We start from the raw sequence: 19,749 nt of genomic DNA, 5'->3' as shown, positions 1-19,749 counted from the left end.
CAGGAGGATCTCTGTGAGTTCCAGGCTAGCCTGAACCACATAGTGAGACCCTGTCGCACAAAACCAAAAAATGAAGAAAATCTGTAACACAAAAGAAAAAGATCAATTCTCTTAAGTAGATAAAAATCAAACATTTCCACACTATGAAGCATAAATTACTGGCTAAAGAATAAGAAAAAAAACCCCAAACAATTATGCTTGTGAAAAGAAAGTTTAAGTAAACTCAAAAAGACAAATGACAAAAAAAAGACAAATGACAAACTGAAAAAAATTTGAAACTCAAAGCAGAGGGCCAATTTCCTCAATAGAAAAGAAGGGAGAAAAAAACAATTGAAGAGAATATTTCACAAGACAGGAAACACACATAGATCTTAAGCATATAAAAAGATGATCAAACTCACCATGATGAGAAGTGAAAATGAAAACAATACTGAAACATGTTAGTTCATGTAGAAGATGAGAAAACAACATATTGATGAAAGAAACAGGTGCTAACAAATATTGCTGGTAGAGTATAAATGATAGAATCTCTAGGGAGAAAAATCTTGTAAGATCTTTCAAAATTACAAACATACATGTGGTTTGATGCAGCAATTGTGCTTTGAGGGATTTACCTTTTATATATGTAAAGCATTTGTAACAACAATGCAAGTGCTTAAAGTGTGAGCAATTACTTTGCAAATACTGTATACAAAATATTCACTGCAGTACCATCTGCAACAGTTCAGAACTAAAAACCACCTAACTCATTGTACATCAATAAGGGACACTAGTTAAATTATATATGTACAGTAGAGTAGTGTGGAAAAAATGTGACAGAACTCTATGTATACATGTAGAAAACTTACTGAGCTATATTTTAAAAAGCAAGATACAAGGGGCTGTGGATGTAGCTCAGTGGCAGAATGCACGTTTATTATGCGCAAAGCTCTGGGTTCAATCCCCAGAACTAAAAAAAAAACCTTCAAAAATAAACAAAAGTATAAAATATTATGTATAGAATACTGTTTGAAGAATATTTGCTATTAAAAACAAGGCATACTGGTCACTAGGATGTTTATTCAAAAGAAGACTGGATTTTTTATTTTTGAGATACAGTAAGTCCCTGACTTATAAACAAGTTCCACTGTCCAGGAATATTTGTAAATTGGATTCATTCCTAAGTAGGACATAGTGAGTCTTATACACCCTTTGCCAAAAAAAATACAATGTAAAGCATAAAAAACCAACCACACAAAAATATTGTAAATAAATTATTTTCACATTTACAGTTACCTTATAATGGTGGTACAGTACAGTACAACTACACAGCTACTTCCACCGTTTGCATCTATGAATGTTCATAACATGAGGTCCATTCATATCTGTGAAAGTTCACAATTTGCATGCTTGTAAACTGGGATTTACTATACTGAGGATTGAACCCAGGATCTTCAAATGCTAGGCAAGAACTCTACCACTGAGCTATACCTACAGCCCCAGGTTCAATTTTCAACCACTATTTATTACACCAGGCACCAATCTAGGTGTGGGGATGTAGCAGTGAACAACAGACAAAAATCCCACTGGTTGTTGTGGTGCTTATCTATAATCCGAGCACTCTGGGAGGCTGAGGTAGGAATATTACAAGTGCTACCCTACCTAAGTATATAATTTAGTGACTTAGTGAGACCCTGTCTCAAAATAAAAAGGGGTAGGCATGTAAGCAATCCTCATTATATAGGAGAGAAAAACAGTGAGTGAGAGAGAATATGAATCCTTGTTCTTGTGGGGCCGACACTGTAGTAATTGATACAGTATTTCAAGATGACAACTAGGCTAGGAGATTTACATGTCTCATTGATCCTTGAAGCCTTGTGAGATGAGTATTATATCCCTTTCATTTTTCTAAACATAGAAAACTGAAGGTTGAAAAATTTTAGTGACTTGGCCCAAAACATACAGTAGCAATATGGTAGAACTTGGATTGAGATCCAGTGAGGACTGTCTTGAAAACAATGCTTTTTCCATCAAATATGTTGTTTATCAAATAAAGGCAACTGGAAAACTTTACAATTGATCTCAGATCAATTCACAAGTAATAACAATAAACATCAGGGCACAAAGACTAACTAGGTTGTTAGTCCTTTGGTGGTAGAATTATGATACAGCCATCTGTCTTTAGTACTCTGCCTGGACCACAGAAAGTGAAAACAAATGCTTGTTATTCAAAGTAACTTCAGACCAAAGGCAATCTGGCTTTCTGACCTCTGTAATACTTGACTTCCTTCAGCATGCCCATATTCTGTTGGGATATAAGCCTTTCCATCATCTATCACATTAAAAACATTCAGCTGCTGTCTGATTCACCACAGGTTTCTGTGGTCCACCTTCTCCACCCATTCTCAAGTTCAGTCAAAAAGAAATCACAGATGACAAGAAAGCATCATCTTGTAAAAAAATTCTAGAAGAGGGCCGGGGATTTAGCTCAGTGGTTTCGCCGCCTGCTGCACAAGCGCAAGGACCCAAGTTCGATCCCCAGTACCGAAAAAAAAAAAAGAAAAGAAAATTCTAGAAGAGAGAGATTATATGTAAGGCTGTGTTAGCAACAGAAATATTGATGATAAACTTTTCAACTGCAAAGCCTATGTGCCTTGAAGCCTAACTACTGAATAGTATGAAACTACTGTTAATGTATCACTATACACTGCAGTTCAACAACCACTGAGATAAAACTGATCTGAGCCAAATCAAACCTCTTTCTTTTTTTTAAAAAAAAGACAAAATTGATAATCACAAGGCGAAAGAATAATGTATAAAAATAACAGCAACAAAAACCATAGCCACTCGGAGATTTGATGTTCAGATGCTGAAATATACCAATGTGAGGAAGGGAAGAAGGAAGGAAGTGGGTCCCAGGGACCCAGCAAGTATCTGAAGTGAGAATTGAAGTCCACAGGAAAAGCAAGGAGACTTCAACAAAAAAGAGGTGGCAAGTGATTTCTCCCTCACCCCTGACTCAATGCATGGGAAGGGCAGCTCAAACCTGCAGATAGGCGATGACTACTGGCGACCCCAGAGGCCTCAACAGAGAAACACAGCAGTGGAAGAGAGCAGTGGACATAGCAGACTGCAGTGGTTGGTGAGTTATTCAGGATCAGATGTCCCCAGAAGAGGTTGATTAGTTGGTAGCTGTCAGGTAGCCATCTTGGAGAGGGGCTAACTGAACGTGGAACTCAGAGCAGCTGTGGGCTGACTCCATCAGGGCGAGACAGAACCCAGTTCAAGTTGGCAGGAGGTCAAGGAGCCAAGTTCAAGCTGGCAGGGAGCTGAGTTCAAGCCTGCAGGAGGCACATGGGGTGTTTGCAGGCTGAACAGATCCGATTCCAGCCTCACAGCAAGAAACCATCTGAAACTTTAGAACTAAAGGTGCAGGCTTGCTGGGATTACCTACAACCCTGCTGTAAATCTACAGCGGGCTTACTGGGATTAATCAACATGGATCTAGGCTGTACCAGTGTACCAATTTGTGTACCAGTGACAGCAGACTCAAACCTTTTGAAGTGGACTTCTTTTGTATTTTTTCTTATCTTTCATTTTGTTTTCTTTTTTCTTGAATGTTTGTTCTTGTTTTTATACAAGTGTGAACATTGTTTCTAGTTTTTTTGTTGTTCTGTACTGTTCCTATTTTGGTTTTTTCTTTCTCTCCTGTTTTCTTTACCAGTTCTCCAAAGTTTGCATTACCTTCCTTTGTCCTCCAGCCTTGATTCTAATCTCTTCCTCTTCTTCTATTTTTCCCCCTAACCTCTTGTAAATATTCTCCCCCGAGGGTAAAAATCACCATACTGAGGGCATATTTACTGTATACAATTTTCTGGTTTTTAGATTTTGTTATACAATCACAAATCTAGTTGATACAGTTGAAGATGGCAAATTAAGTTACCACAGTTTGTCATTTTCTAGGCTGTGAACATGCATAACAGATGAAATTAAAGAAGAAATTAGTTTCTACAATTACACGAGAATGCCAATACAACATACCGAAACTTATTGGACACAATGAAAAGAAGTCCTAAGAGAGAAATGTATAGCAGTGAATTCCCACATCAGAAAAACAGAGAGCTCAAATAAACAACCTAAGGTTGAACCTCAAGCTTCTAGAAAAAGAAGAGCAGGGCAAGCCCAAAATTTATACAAGGGAGGGGATTATAAAGATCAGAGCAGAAATCAATGCAATTGAGACTAAGAAAACAATACAAAGAATTAATGAATCAAAGAGTTGGTTCTTTGAAAGATTAAATAAAATTGACAAACCCTTAGGCAATCTTATCAAAAAAAGAGAAGACTCAAATCCATGCAATTAGGAATGGAAAGGGTGAAATCAAAACAGATCCTGTAGAAATTCAGATCATCCATACCTACTTCAAAAACCTGTACTCAAAAAAGACAGAAAACACAGAAGAACTGGGCACATTACTGGATATATATGAATTACCAAAGCTGAACCAAGAAGATATAAAAATTCTAAATAAACCAATATCAGTAAATGAAATTAAAGATGTAATTAAAAACCTACCAACTATGAAAAGTCCAGGTCCTGACAGATTCATTGCTCAATTCTATAAGAAACTTAGAGAGAAGACATAATGTTACTACTTCTCAAACTCTTTAATGAAATGGAAAGGGAAGCAACACTCCCAAATACATTGATAGAGGCAAGCATTACCCTGATACCAAAACCAGAGAAGGATCCAACCAAAAAAGAGAATTACAGTCCAATCTCCCTAATTAACATAGATGCAAAAATCCTCAATAAGACACTGGCAAACAGAATCCATCAAAAATCATTAAAAAGGTTATACATCATGACCAAGTAGGACTCATCCCAAGCATGCAGGGATAGTTCAACATATGCAAATCAATAAATGTAAAACACCATATTAACAGAGCCAAGAACAAAAACCATATGATCATCTCACTAGACACAGAAAAGCATTTGACAAAGTCCAACACCCATTCATGATAAAAACTCCACAGAAAATGGGAATAGATGGTCTTTATCTCAATCTGTTAAAAGCTGTCTATGAGAAACTAACAGCCAACATCATACTAAATGAACAAACACTGAAAGCTATCACTCTAAAATCAGGAACAAGACAAAGATGTCCACTGGCGGAATATCACAAGCCCTGACTTTAAATTATACTACAAAGCTATGGTGATAAAAACAGCATGGTATTGGCAAAACAACAGATCTGAGGATCAACAGAACAGACTAGAGGAGGCAGAAACAATTCCAGACATACTCAAGCACCTTATCTTTGACAAAGGAGCAAAGAAAGACACAGGAAGAAAGACAGCCTCTTTAATAAATGGTACTGGAAAAACTGGCTTTCCACATGCTGATGATTGAAACTAGACCCATGTCTTTCACCATGCATGAAACTAAAATAAAAATGGATCACAGATCTAAATATTAAAACAGAAACACTAAATCTGCTGGAAGAGAGAACAGGTAGAATGCTTGAGGACGTAGGAGTAGGCAAAGACTTCATGAACAAAACCGAGAGCACACAGGAAATACTACAAAGAATCAACAACTGGGACCTCATCCTATTAAAAAGCTTTTGTAAACAAGAGAAACCACCAACAGAGTGAAGAGACAACCCACAGAGTGGCAAAAAGTTTTTACCAGCTATTCAGGTAAAGGACTATTATCTAGAATATATAAAGAACTCAAAAAAAATCAGACCCCCCCCAAATTTAAAGACCCAATGCAAAAATAGGCATCAGAAATGAAAAGACACTTCTCAGATAAAGTACAAATGACAAATAAATATATGAAAAAAATGTTCAACATCACTGGCCATTCGTGAAATGCAAATTAAAACAATGCTGAGATTCCATCTCACTCCAAAAAGAATGGCTGCTATCAAGAAATCAACCAATAACAAATGCTGGCGGGCCTGTGGGCAAAACGAAACCCTTCTCCACTCTTGGTGGGAGTGTAGACTGGTGCAATCACTGTGGAAATCAGTGAGGAGATTCCTTAAAAAACTAAAACTAGATGTTCATTTGATCCAGCTATATGTCTTCTTAGTATCTTCCCGAAAGAATTAAAAGCATCATACCACAAAGATATATGCACACCCAGGTTTATAGCACCACAGTTTGTAATAGCTAAATCTTGGAAACAGCCCAAATGCCCTTCATTGGATGAATGGATAAAGAAGATGTGGTTTTTTATACAATGGAATACTACTCTGCCACAAAGGATGAGCTTCAGACATTTATAGCTAAATGGATGGACCTTGAGACTATACTCTTAAGTGAAATAAATCAGACACACATGTTTAAATACTGCAGTTTCTCTGGTGTGAGAAACTGAAAGTGGAAATAAGGGCTGAAATGTATAATGGATGTTGGAAAATGGGAAGTGTTCAAATGTGAAGGGGAACAAGAGAGGAGGGAAGGAGAAAGGAAAGGACAAGAAAAAAAGTGAAATAGAAGGAAAAAATGGAAACAAAGCTTTTGTACAATGGGGAGGTAAGGGGGCTTAAGGGAGGAATGGGATTAAATAAAATTTAATTTAAAAAAATGTCCAGTGCTACCACTCTTATTCAATATAGTTCTGGAAACATTAGCCAGAGCAATTAGACAAGAGAAAGAAATAAAAGGAAAAAGGATTGGAAAGGAAGAAGTTCAATTATCATTATTTGCGGATGACATGATATTCTACGTAGAAGACCCCAAAAACTCCACCAAAAGACTTCTAGATTTAATAACCAAATTCAGTAGTGCAGCTGGATGCAAAGTCAACATTAAAAAATCAATAGCATTCCTGTACGCAAATAACAAATTCACTGAGAGAGAAGTTAGGGAAATAATAACTTTCACAATAGCATCCAAAAAAATGAAATATCAAGGAATCAATTTAATGAAGGAAGTAAAAGAGCTTTACATGGAAAGCTACAATACTCTGAAAAAAGAGATTGAAGAGTATATCAGAAAATAGAAAGATAACATTTATTCTCGGGTAGGAAGAACCAATATAGTAAAAATGGTCATACTTTCAAAATTGTTCTACAGATTTAATGCAATCCTGGGCCAGGGATTTAGCTCACTGGTTCCGCTGCCTGTCTCACAAGTGCAAGGACCCAAGTTCAATCCCCGGTACCAAAAAATAATAATAATAATAATAATGCAATCCTGATCAAAATACCAAGAGTGTATCTCACAGAATTAAAGAAAACAATCCTCAAATTCATTGAGAACCAGAAGTAACCTAAAATAGCAAAAGCAATTGTGGGCAACAAAGGCAAGGGAGGAGGCATCACAATCCCTGAATTGAAATTATACTACAAAGCTACTGTGATAAAAACAGTAAGGTACTGGCAAAAAAAGACCCCCCCCATTTAAGGACCCCATCCAAAATGAGCATCTGAAATGAACAGATACTTCTCAGATGAAGTAGAAATGGCAAATAAATATATGAAATGGGGCCGGAGATTTAGCTCAGTGGCACTGCACTTGCCTCTCAAGTCCAAGGTCCTGAGTTTGATCCCTGGTACCCAAAAACATAAATAAATAAGTGAAATGAAATGAAATGAAAAAAAATGTTCAACATCACTAGTCATTTGAGAGATGCAAATTAAAACAATACTGAGATTCCATTTCACTCCAGAAAGAATGGCTATTATCAACAAATCAACCAATAACAAATGGTGGTGGAGCTTTGGGAAAAAAGGAACCCTTCTCCACTGTTAGTGGGAGTGTAAGTAGAATGGTGCAATCACTGTGGAAATCAGTGTGGAGATTCCTCAAAAAACTAAAACTAGAAGTTCCATTCGACCCAGTTACTCCCCTGTTGGGAATCTGCCTGAGAGAATTGAAAGCATCACAGTACAGTGATATGTGCATACTCATGTTTATAGCATCTAGGTTTGTAATAGCTAAATCTTGGAAACAGCCCAAATGCCCATTAACTGACAAATGGATAAAGAAAATGTGGTTCTTTTATACAATGGAATACTACTCTCCCATAAAGGATAAGCTTGAGACATTTCTAGATAAATGGATGCACCTTGAGCCCATACTCTTGAGATAAATTGGACACACATGTTTAAATACCATGTTGTTTCTTTGGTGTGAGAAACAGAAAGTGGAAATAAGGATTAAAATGTATATGAGATATTGGGAAATAGGAAGAAAATGTTCAAATGAGAAGGGGAATGGGGATGGGGGTGGGAGAAGGGTCAATGAAAAAAAGAAGAGAAAGAAAAACTGGAAACAATGCTTTTGTAAATAAGGAGGGAAAGAGTGGTCCAAGGGTGGGATGGGCAAAAGAGAAGCAAGATATATCATGTACAGGTACAAATAATCTATGGTGAATATTATCATTAGATATATCTAAAGTGTACCAATAAAGGTTTTGCTTAAAAAAAAAACCATAGCCAATTCAAGGGAACACTGATACAGCGGCCCCCCAATTGTAGAAATTTAAATTATTTATGTTCACATATATGGTTGAGCCTTTGTCATGAAACATAGCAATCATGTTGGAGATAGTAAAATACTGATCCAGTGTTCAGTACTCTATTAGAATGCTAATTTTAATTTGTGACCACTAAATTTTACTATACTTAATTATTTTTAGGCTACTGGGGCCAGCCTATTTCTGTAGGTGAAGCATTCTGCCATGTGAAAACATCCTAGGAAAACTTAAGATTTTAAAAAATCTGTGTGGCTCATCTGTGGGCTGGAAACTGTATTTTGATACCAATTTTTGTAATCAGTGAATATAGCTGGAGTTGTGGCATCCAGTGGACCCATGCTGAAACTGAAGTTATGAAAAAAAAAAAAAAAGAAACTGAAGTTATGGGGATAAACCATGGGCAAGTCACTTAGCTTCTTCAGCTGTAAAATGGAGATGTGACTAATTTCTACCCAGTTATAAGAGTTATGAATTATTTTTTATATAATACCTGGTATACAAGCTGTGAAAAAGTACTTATGAAATAATTCAGTCAGTTCTGAAGAGATGAAGTCTATGGTATGTATTACTGCCTGGAGGTCCTTAGAACTCAAGAGACCAGTAGATATCAGAATAGGCACATGTTTCACCCAAAGCAAATCTTCAGGATTGAAAAGTCAGAAGGACTGATGAAAGGTACCATTACAAATAAGAGAAGAAGAGTTCAAGAGAGCTTCTGGGTTAACCCACAGAAGAAGACAAAAATCGCAGAGAAGACAATGATGAGAAATTTCTAAGAGTCCTTAAACCAGGGGCTACAAATGCTTATAGGAACTAACATGAGTGAATGGAAGAGGCTTCCAGAAATGCAATTTTAAACCCAATATTGACAGGGTGTTAACAATATATACATGGAATACATTGTTGTTTACACTGTAAATTAGAAACACAAGTTTAGAAATAGACAAATTTGATTACTACATTTCTTTTTGTAGTCTATTCTCCTTTGATTTGGAACAGGAAGTCTGATGCATATACATGCCAAGAGGTCAGTTAGGTCTTATATTTTTATGTTACAATGTATAGAGTTTAGTCTAATCCTTTCACTGGGAGTAATGTGATCCCATTTCATAATGGAAAACAACTGTTTAGAAATGCAGACATTTCCATCTGTCTCCCCCAACCACTCTGTGTTCCACAAGAGAAATCACCTGTCAATACTGGCATCCCCAGTACTCTTGACTGGGTCTGGATCTAACAGGTAATGAGTGTTCACTAAGTTAAAGTGAATAAGCCAGGTGTCATGGCACTTGCCTACAATCTCAACCTTTGGGAGGCTGTGGCAGGAGGATTGCTATGAGTTTGAGGTCAGCCTGGGCTAAATAGTTCAAAGCCAGCCTGAACTACATAGTGAGATCCAGTCTCAAAAAACCAAATAAATGTACACACTTCCAAACACAAACACTTTACATAGTGTTTTTATATTTAAAGTAACTACTCCTAAAATATTTATAGAATTCTGGTATCTCAATAGCATCATGCTCTATTTTTAGTACCATAGCAAAGTAATTCAATATTGCCACTGCAGTTCTTCTTTCACACCATGAACATTAATTGAGAAAGGCTAACTGCAAAAAATTCATTTGTTTCCATAAAACACGTCTGAGAGCCTTTTCTAGAATTCAAGGCAACTCCACAACTGTGCGAATATAATTTAAGCCATTACTTTCATTTCTTAGAAACCAACTTCAGCAAAGGAAAGTCAGCCAGATTATTCTTGCCAAATGAATTTTGCAAAAGCATAATTTTGTTATCAATGGACAAATACCACCACACACTTGTGACAGTATTTTTGAACAACCTGCTTTTATTCAAAGCATCTAGATGAGTTGTAAAGTCAACCAAAGAAGGCAAATATCTTATTTTAATCTTCACAAGAGTGCTAAATGTCCTCTAGATGCCAAACAAGTCATCTTTTCCAGTATCTTGAGTACTGTGCCTCAACTAAGCCAATCAACTTCCATACAACAACAGGGCAGATTTTCATAACATGCACCTAATAATTCATTGAGCAAAGTATTCAACTCTGGTGTAAATCATAATGTTAATCACTAGTTCCTGACCTGATTCATTTTGAAAAAATTCAAAATGAATTATAACATTCCTATAAGTTTAGGTCCTTAGAAAGTCTGCTTCAAATAAGAGAGTTTCCTAAGTCCAACAGTGACTCTACTATATAAGCACTACCTGTAGTCATACAGTGTTTACTTATTTTGACCAACTAATATTAAAAATTCTAAGACTTGGGCCGGGGATTTAGCTCAGTGGTTTCTGCCTGCCTCACAAGCACAAGGTCCAGACTCTGATGCCCGGTATCAAAAAAAAAAAAAAATCTAAGACTTGGCTGAAGGTATAGTTCAGTGGCAGAGCACTTGACTAGCATGCACAAGGTCCTGGGTTCCACCTCCAGCATAGGAAAAAAGAAAAAAGGAAAAGAAAAAAGAAAAAAAAATGAAGACTTTTATCAACACACAAAATCCACATTTCTAGAAGTACCCATGACAGGCTTCAAGCCATAAAATTAGGTTATATCAAAATTCTTAATATCTAAGTTATAACAAGCTGCAATGATTCTCAAATATGGCACAAATGAAAATCTGCTAGAAGTCTTGTTAAATCAGAACAATGAGGGCTGGGATGGTAGCTCAGTGATATAGTCCTTGCCTAGTATCCACAAGATTCTGGATTTGACCACCAGTGTGCGTGCGTGCCTGTGTGTGTGTGCACGTGCACACACACACACACACACACACACACACACAAAATAAGACAAGACCTGATGAGCTTTACCCATAGTTTATGAGGCTCAGGGTCTCTCATACGCTGCAATGAAGTTGTCAGCCATAGCTGCAGTCATCTCAAGGCTTGACTGGGGATGAATCTACTTCCAAGCACTCACATGGTTGTTGGAAGGATTCAGTTTCTTGTGGATTACTGGACTGAGTGCCTCAGTTCTTCCCTGGCTGTTGGTTGGAGGCAGCCCTCAGTTTCTTGTCATGTGAGCGTTTCCATTAGGGCAGCTCACAACATGGGAGCTTGCTTCATCACAGTGATCAATCAGGACAGAGAAAAGAAGTGGGGGTGAGGGAGAATGGAGGGGAGTAGGGAGGGAGGGAAGGAAGAAGGGAGGGAAAAAAGGAGGGAGCGAGGGAGGGAGAGAGAGAGAGCACAAACAAGATGGAAGTCATAGTTTTTTATAATCTAATATGGGAAATGACATCTCATTGCTTTCATTGTAATCTGCTCTTTAGAAAAGAAAGTCACTAGGTCCAGCGCACATGCTAGAAGGGGGTGGGGAAGGGATTACACAAAGGTATGAATGCCAGGAGGGGGAATCATCAGGTGTGTAGAAGATGTCTATTATGAATCACAAATACCACTGGGTCACTGTGTCAGGAAGTGGTAGAGGCCAATAAATGAAGACCTTATGGCTAACCCAAAGGAGACAGCCAGTGTTGCCAGAGGACCCGGTATTTTAAGAGTAGTTGGAAAGTCACACATTTTTGGAATATTTCACATTTTTAAAAAGTTGTCAAAAAATTCATGAAAGAAATGTGTGCATGCATCATATATGATCTATGGGCTGCTAGTTTGCCAAGTTTGCTACAGCCTTTGTAATTTCTTTACTTTTTTTTTTTTAGGTACTGGGGATCGAACTTGGGACCTTGTGCTTGCGAGGCAGGCGGTGGAACCAGAGCTAAATCCCCGGCCCTGTAATTTCTTATGTACAAACGAGAGGGCAAGGGTTTGGGTGTTTGCCATGCAAATCCTGATTCTGCCCCTGAGTCTATGACAAGGGCCAGAAAAAAAGATCCTAGGGCCTTATGCTACATTTTGTCTCCTCTACTAAGAATATAACCTCCTAGAGGGGTAGAGTGCCACATTTTGTAACTCTGACCTCAACACTCATTATCTTACTTAATTTTTCTCCACAGCAGTTATTATACCACCTAAAATACTACACATTTTATCTTTCTTGTTTACTATCTTTCCCATCAGAATATAAGCTTCATAAGGTCAGAAATCTGTCTTACGCCACAGTGCATCCTAATAATCCTGAACTCTACCTAGCAGATAGTAGCAGCCTAATACATTCATTGGTTGAATGAATTCTAATGTTTCATAGTACTTAGCACAGCATGTTTGGCACAGACTAGGTATTTAAAAATGTTAACTGAAATGAAAAGCATTTATCATCCTGCTAAGAAAAATGGAGTGAAATGAAGCTAAAGAATGATGGATAGACCATGAAGAACCCTGAATATCATGCCATGCTAAGCTTAAAGCATGAAATTAAGATGATCAATGTCCAATCTATTTGGCACACAGGTAATTTGGCTGGCTCACAAGATATTTTAGTCAGCTTACCACTCTGGCAGGCTAGAGAAGTAGCTTAATGTGAAGGCCCTGGGTTCAATCTCTAGTACCAAAAAAAAAAAAAGATATTTTTGGTTAAATAGTGGCTACTACTTATACGGTGTCATGGCTTGTGTTTAGATGTCCCCTCAAAGCCTCATGTGGTCACAGGTGGGGCTTTTTCAGAGGTGGTTTGATCTAGAGTATGTGACCCTGGAATTGATTCATGGTGCAATGCTAGATTCAAGGGCACTAGGATTAAGGGTGTGAGTGCTACCTGCTCTAAGTAGTCTGGATAAAAGGGGCAGAGAGACACTATTAAGGTCCCTTGTTGCCTTGCTACCTTCTGTCTGCCATGAACTACTTCGCCTCTGCAATGCCACCATGCCTTACAGTCAGCCGATTATGGACTGCAACCTTGCTACAAACTGAGCTAAATAAACCTTTCCTCCTTTAACTTTGGTTATTGGGTATTTTATCTCAGCGACGAGAAAAGTATCTAAGACATATGGTATTTACTATGTGCCATAAAATGTCCTACCACTTTACATATATTAAATCATTTAGGAGATCCATCATGGTGGATTAGAGCCAGCACCACTCACAGGATGCTAGAGGATGGATCTGCAAGTACTCAAGAAGAGGGACCAACAAAAAACCCAGGCACAGTTTTAGAGGAAAAGGTGGGATCGATTCTCAATCCTGGAGTTGCTTACAGCTCAGCTCTGGTGAATATATAGGAAAGTAACCTCCTGAGGGAAGAAGTGTATTAAAACAACAGGCAGCTGTGTGGCAGTTACAGTATGTGTTCAGCCAAGAATTCACTGCCCAGGGCCCACATGTCCTAACTCTCTTCCCACTGGGAGACAGAACCCAGTGACCAAGATACTTGCAGGAGGGAGACCCTCAGATTAGGGCACTAAGGAAGGCTCTGGCCAGAAAAATAAATCAGAGGGCAGTGACTGAGTTAGGACAGTTGAGCCCCCAGGGACAGAAACAAGGACTTGGTTCAAGATAGCTGGAAATAGGCTGGGCCATGCAGCGGTTGTGATTGGTATGATTCTGTGGTAGAGAAGAGACATGGAACAGTGCCACTACTCCCACTGCCACCCCAAATGCTGCCAGCCATGTTGCCCTATGTCAAAGAGCTAGGTGCTCATCAGGATTCATCGCAAATGCCCCCTAAAAACTGCTGAGCAAGGAGCCTGCATGAGCTCCTTCCACTTGTTTCCTACATACTATCACGGTCCATACAGAGGGGCCCTCCACCACCAAGGACTAGGAGCCACTGAATTTATACCGACAGAGAACTTGCAATAAGTGGGTGAGGCCAGTGGAAGTGGCTCTGTGCAGCTTGCTCCCCTAGAGCTACATGGAGGGACCAGATGTAAACAATTGCAAGGATTGCTACAGAAGGGAAGGGACGGGAATTGAAGTCCTCCCAGAAATAAGTGGAGGATGGGGTACTTGATCAGTCCTGATCTACCCTCCCCCTATCCGACACAACTGAAGGTTTCTGATCATAGGACAGAGATAAAAACATCTGGCTACCCATGCCCAGAGGAGAATCTGTGGAAAACTAACATAGCTCTGCCCGCAGAGGGAAGGAGAAGCAGGCTCCACAGTATGACTGGAAAGGAATCTATACTTTTATGCCTTTGTGTGTTATTTTAATCATTTTTTCTTTTTCTCCTTTCATTTGGAATATGTATGTGAAATGGAGAATAAGAATTAATTAGTGCCTTCATTTGAATAGTAATGGTCAAATTAGGTTTAGCCCCACCAAAAATTGTGTATGGAGGATTGAAACACAGCCTTCTATTAATGAATTGGTTCCAACCTCTTGCAGCTTCCCCCAATCTCCAGCTGTCCTTCCCTCTCTCTTCTTCCTTTTCTCCCCCTACAGATAACCTCTCAAACTCCTTCACTCCTCCACCATTTTAGATATAAAAATGATACCACCAAATTCTTCTTTCCTATATTCATATGGTATGTTTTCTTCTTTCCTTCTTTCTAAATAATTTTCTTCTTTCTTCTTCACTCTTTCCCACATCCTCTATATCCCAGCCTACTTATCATTGGCACTAATTTATTATCTTCCTGGGTTACTGAAAACAAAGTGAAATTGTCAAAACAAATTTTACTTTATATGATTGACATTCATTTGGTTCATAGATGCTCATATAACATGTAAGTTGCCATTCTTTCCTTACAATGCAATGAATGAACTAACCCTATTACAATGAGTGGATGGAAGAGGTATAGAAATATCAAAACATAACCAAAGTCAAGGTCATATCACAGGGAAATATATACTAGCTAAAGAATCTCCACAGTAGTGACAGACATTTTCTACCCTAACTGATCTTCATCCCTCAGCACAAAAAACAACAGAACCATGAAAAGACAAGGCAACAAATCCCTTGAGAATACCTTATGTCTCTGAAATTTGACCTCATGGTCAGTGAAGTAGAGGAAGTCACAGAAAAAAAACTCAGAAACAAAATGTACAGAATGTTTAAAGAGATCAAAGGAGAAAGAAATAATCAAATTCATAAGGTGTTTTGCGAACTTAAAAGAGGATTTAATTAAATAAAGGAGTAATTAATACTATGTCCTGTAGCTTAATGCATACAAAAATACACTTAATATTTAAAGAAGTCCATAGATTAAAAATCAAAAAGATCAGGGCCAGGGATTTAGCTCAGTGACACAGCACCTGCCTCGAAAGTGCAAGGTCCTGAGTTTGATCCCCGATACCAGGAAAAAAAAAAAAAATCAAAGGATAGAAAACGAGCTTTCATGCAACAGGTGCTGGAAAGCAAGCAGGAGGAGCTATCCTATTGCCAGACAAAGTAGACTTCAAGCCAACTGTTCAGAAGAGACAGAGATGGTCACTAAATACTGGAAAAGGGAACAATTCAAGAGGAAGAGATAACAATTGTAAATATATAGTGGTACCTCGGTTCACGAACTTAATTCATTCCATGATTCTGGGGAAAATGGCTACGTTCATGTTCACGCAAAAAAAGAGGCCATGGTTGTGTCACTCAATGCAGAGTTCTCAAACAAAAACAAATTTTCACCAAATTCTGTTTATGAACCAAATTGTTTGTAGACAAAAGCATGGGTGAACCAAAGTATCACTGTATATACACCAAATACCAGCAGCACACATACCTTCGTAAGACAAACACTGCTTGTCATAAAAGATCAACACAATCACCATGGGGAATACCCCACCATCATAAATAGACAGATCAACTAGACAAAACAAAAACAAAGAAATATAAGGGGTGAACCAAGCTTGAACAAATGGACTTAATTGATATCTATAGAGTGTCCAACCAAACAACAGAATACACATTCTTCACAGCAGCACATGGAATGTTTTCTAAAATAGAGCTCATACTAGGCCATAAAGCTTGCTTACATAAATACAAAAGAATCAAAATAATCCCTCATACATTTTCAGATCAGAGTTCAATGAAATTAGAAATCAATGGCAAGAGAAATCAAAGAAATTATACAAACACATGGAGAATAAAAAATACACTCTGATCAATGGGTCACAGGATAAACACTTCCTAGAATCAAATAATGCCAGTACAATTGTGTTAGTTACTTTGTCTCATTGCTGAGACAAAATACCTGATACCCAAAGTTAAAAGGGAAGGGGTTTATCTGGCTTACAGTTAGTAGACATTTCAGTCCATAATCAGCCAACCCCAAGGCAGCGATGACAAATAGGCATGGCAGAGCAGAAACAACATGGCAGCACAAGGTAGCAAAAGCAACAAAGGAGAGTTTAAAGGCATCTTTCTGCCCCTTTTGTTCAGACTACCAGGATTAGGGCAGTACCAAATTAATCACTCACATGTAGTGGTTTAGTAAGCACACGCCCTTAATCCCACCATCACACATTCCAGATTCAACTACCTCTGAAAATGAGTCCCACCTCATCTACATGAGGCTTTGGAGGGATATCTAAACACAAACCATAACAATATACCAGAACCTATGGGATACAGTGAAAGCAGTTCTAAGAGAAGTTTACAGGTGTATCATCAGAAAAAGAGATAGTCCAAATAAATAACCTAACGATGTACTTCAAGGCCCAAAAGAACAAGAACAATTCTAATCCAAACCTAGTGAAAGGAAGAAAATTATAAAGACCAGAGCAGAAATTAATGAAATTGATACTAAAAATAACACAAAGAATTAATGAATCAAAGACCTGGTTCTTTGAAAGCATAAACTAAATAGATAATCCCTTACCTAAACTTACCATCAGAAGGAAAGAAAAATCAATGTAAATACAATTAGAAGAGAAAGACGTGAAATCACAACAGACAGTCCCCAAATCTACAGGATTATAACTACTTTGAAAACCTATACTCCAATATTTTGGAAAATCTAGAAGAAATGGGACAGATTTCTAGACATACATAAATTACCAAAACCAAACCAAGAAGATATAAAAATACTGAACAACTCAATAACAAACAATGAAATTGAGGCAGTAGTAAAAAACCTATCAACTAAGAAAAGCAAAGCCTAGAACTCAATGGACTCATGGCTGAATTCTGCAAGAACTTCAGAGATTTTTACGGCAATACTTCTTAAACTTTTCAAGGAAATTGAAAGAGAAGGTGTAATGCCAAACTCATTCCTGGATGCCAGTATTACTCTGATACCAAAACCATAGGACTTAACAAAAAGAGAAAACTACAGGTCATTCTTTTTAATGAACGTTGCTGTAAAAATTCTCAACAAGATACCGGCAAACATAGCTGGCTGGCCAGCTGCAGGAACCACAGAAGGTGGCCTGCTTCCAGGGTCTGTGCTATGTGCAAGCATCACCAGTTGCACTGCAGAGTCCCCAGTCAGAGACTCTCAGCAAGGAGGCGCCAGAGCACCCTGCCAAGTCATGATACAGTGGTGGTACCCCTAACAGCTGAGCCGGGCCCAAGCCAGTGGGGCTCAAGGCTGATAGGCAAGGAGACTAGCCCGTGCACTTGAACAACTGGCCACTCTACTACCTGTTCTCCCTGCACACCTAAATGGGCAATGAGCTCTTCTACATCCTGTTCTTCCCCTTCTGGATCTGGAAACTGGACCCCCTAATGATTGCTGCCTGGCAATCATGTAAGTGATGGTCATGTACCTGGTGATGGTCATGAAGGATGTGATGTGCTGGCTGCGCAGCTGCCTTACCACCTGTGGTCAAGCTGGAGGTTTGCTACAACTCCAATGGCCTGCTCTCCACCAATACCATGTCCAGCACCACCATGCCCATCACCCACCCTGGTCCTACTCACCTACAGCTGCTAGCAGTATTCTCTGATACATGGACAAATTCTTAGTACCTGCTGGAGCTCTCCAGTGTGCTTGAGTAGGTTGTACATAGGAATGCACTCTCTTCTGGACATCATTGCTGGATTCCTATATACATTTTAATTTTAGCTGTCTTCTGTTTTCGGATCTGACTGACAACTTTAACCAAATTCATAAATATGCTTCACTGATCATCACTGGGCTTCATTTAGCTTTGGGGATCTTTTCTTTCGCTCTTGACACCTGCAGTACATGCTGAGGAGACACAGCTGAGATTCTAGAAGGTGGTGCTGGAATTGCATGTGGATCTCACATTACTTATAGCATGGGTCTAATACCCTTCTCCAGACATTTTACCTTTGTCTATGCCTCCCATTTTTCTAACTCTTTGGAAAAGCTATATTCTGAGTCTTCATATGAATGGTATTTGTACTAACAGAGATATAATTTAAAAAGTTCAGCATTCGTTTAGCCTGTAAAATCTTTAAAAGACTGTGTGATATTTGAAAAGCAAGACAGAACATGGAAGTTGAACTTATTAGTATATTACCTATGGAATGACTGGTTTCTCTATCATATTTTTTGTTTCCTATTTTTGTTTACTGGTACTAAAGCTCTTGATGGGTAAATATTGTTTTTAACCACTTAACAGTTTACCCTGAGTGTCACTCAGGTAGTATATGTTTATGTGCCATTCTGATCATCACTTGGGCATGTGTCATTTCAACCAGTTGATTTTTGTATTGAACAAATTTGATAAAATCATCATTTTTATATTTCCTGTTATATTATTTTATAAAAATTAACCAAAAGTGCAATTTTGGGACATCCTGTATTTAAATAATTGGACTAGTAAGTAGTTAATAAGAAAGGAGAGTATCAGAGGCCAGGGATTTAGCTCAGTGGCTCCATGCCTGCCTCGCAAGCGCAAGGTCCTGAGTTTGATTCCTGCTACCAAAAAAGAAAAAGAAACGAGTAACAGTTACTGATAGCTGAAATATACAATACTATAGGTAAAAGGTCAGAGTTAGGCTTTGGCAAGAACTTATCTTAAATAATTGTTTAAGTAAATTCTTAAGAGTCAATGCAAAAAAAAAAGTCAATTTGCATTCTATTATTGCATACCCAGATACTGTTTTAGGTGAGGTGATCTATTTAACACTGAGAAGATGGTAAGTTCCCATTTAGAATATTCATGTAATGTTTGGAGAGTTTGTATTTTTATAGATTCAAGTTATATATAATATTTATTAAGGTACATAATACGCTATCATATGTCTAATGTTATATATAAAATAATACCCAAGTTTTTAAAACAGTGGGGTGCATATTATAAAATTAAGTATCGTGCCTGCCTCACAAGCACAAGGTCCTAAATTCAATCTCCGGTACAAAACAAAACAAAACAAAATGAAGACTAACACGCAGGGCCGGGGATTTAGCTCAGTGGTTCTGCCGCCTGCCTCACAAGTGCAAGGTCCCGAGTTTGATCCCCGGTACAAAAAAAAAAAAAAAAGAATAACATGCAAATAATTGTGCCTGTG

The 19,749-nt window shown here is 38.1% G+C and overlaps 1 protein-coding gene and 1 pseudogene across 4 annotated transcripts in view; one reads left to right on the top strand and one right to left on the bottom strand.

The window, feature by feature from the left end:
- Positions 1-19,749, bottom strand: part of Fam120c (family with sequence similarity 120 member C) — a 183,886-nt gene that overhangs the window by 143,449 nt on the left and 20,688 nt on the right. The window lies entirely within an intron of this gene.
- Positions 3,002-18,846, top strand: LOC106008545 (sphingosine-1-phosphate phosphatase 1 pseudogene; annotated as a pseudogene).

The sequence above is a fragment of the Heterocephalus glaber genome, unplaced genomic scaffold (genome assembly GCF_053883595.1).
Source record: "Heterocephalus glaber isolate CG9 unplaced genomic scaffold, H.glaber_assembly_v1.0 deba00001545, whole genome shotgun sequence".
NCBI classification, from domain to species: Eukaryota; Metazoa; Chordata; class Mammalia; order Rodentia; family Bathyergidae; genus Heterocephalus; species Heterocephalus glaber.
This window is presented reverse-complemented; position numbering and strand designations above follow the sequence as displayed.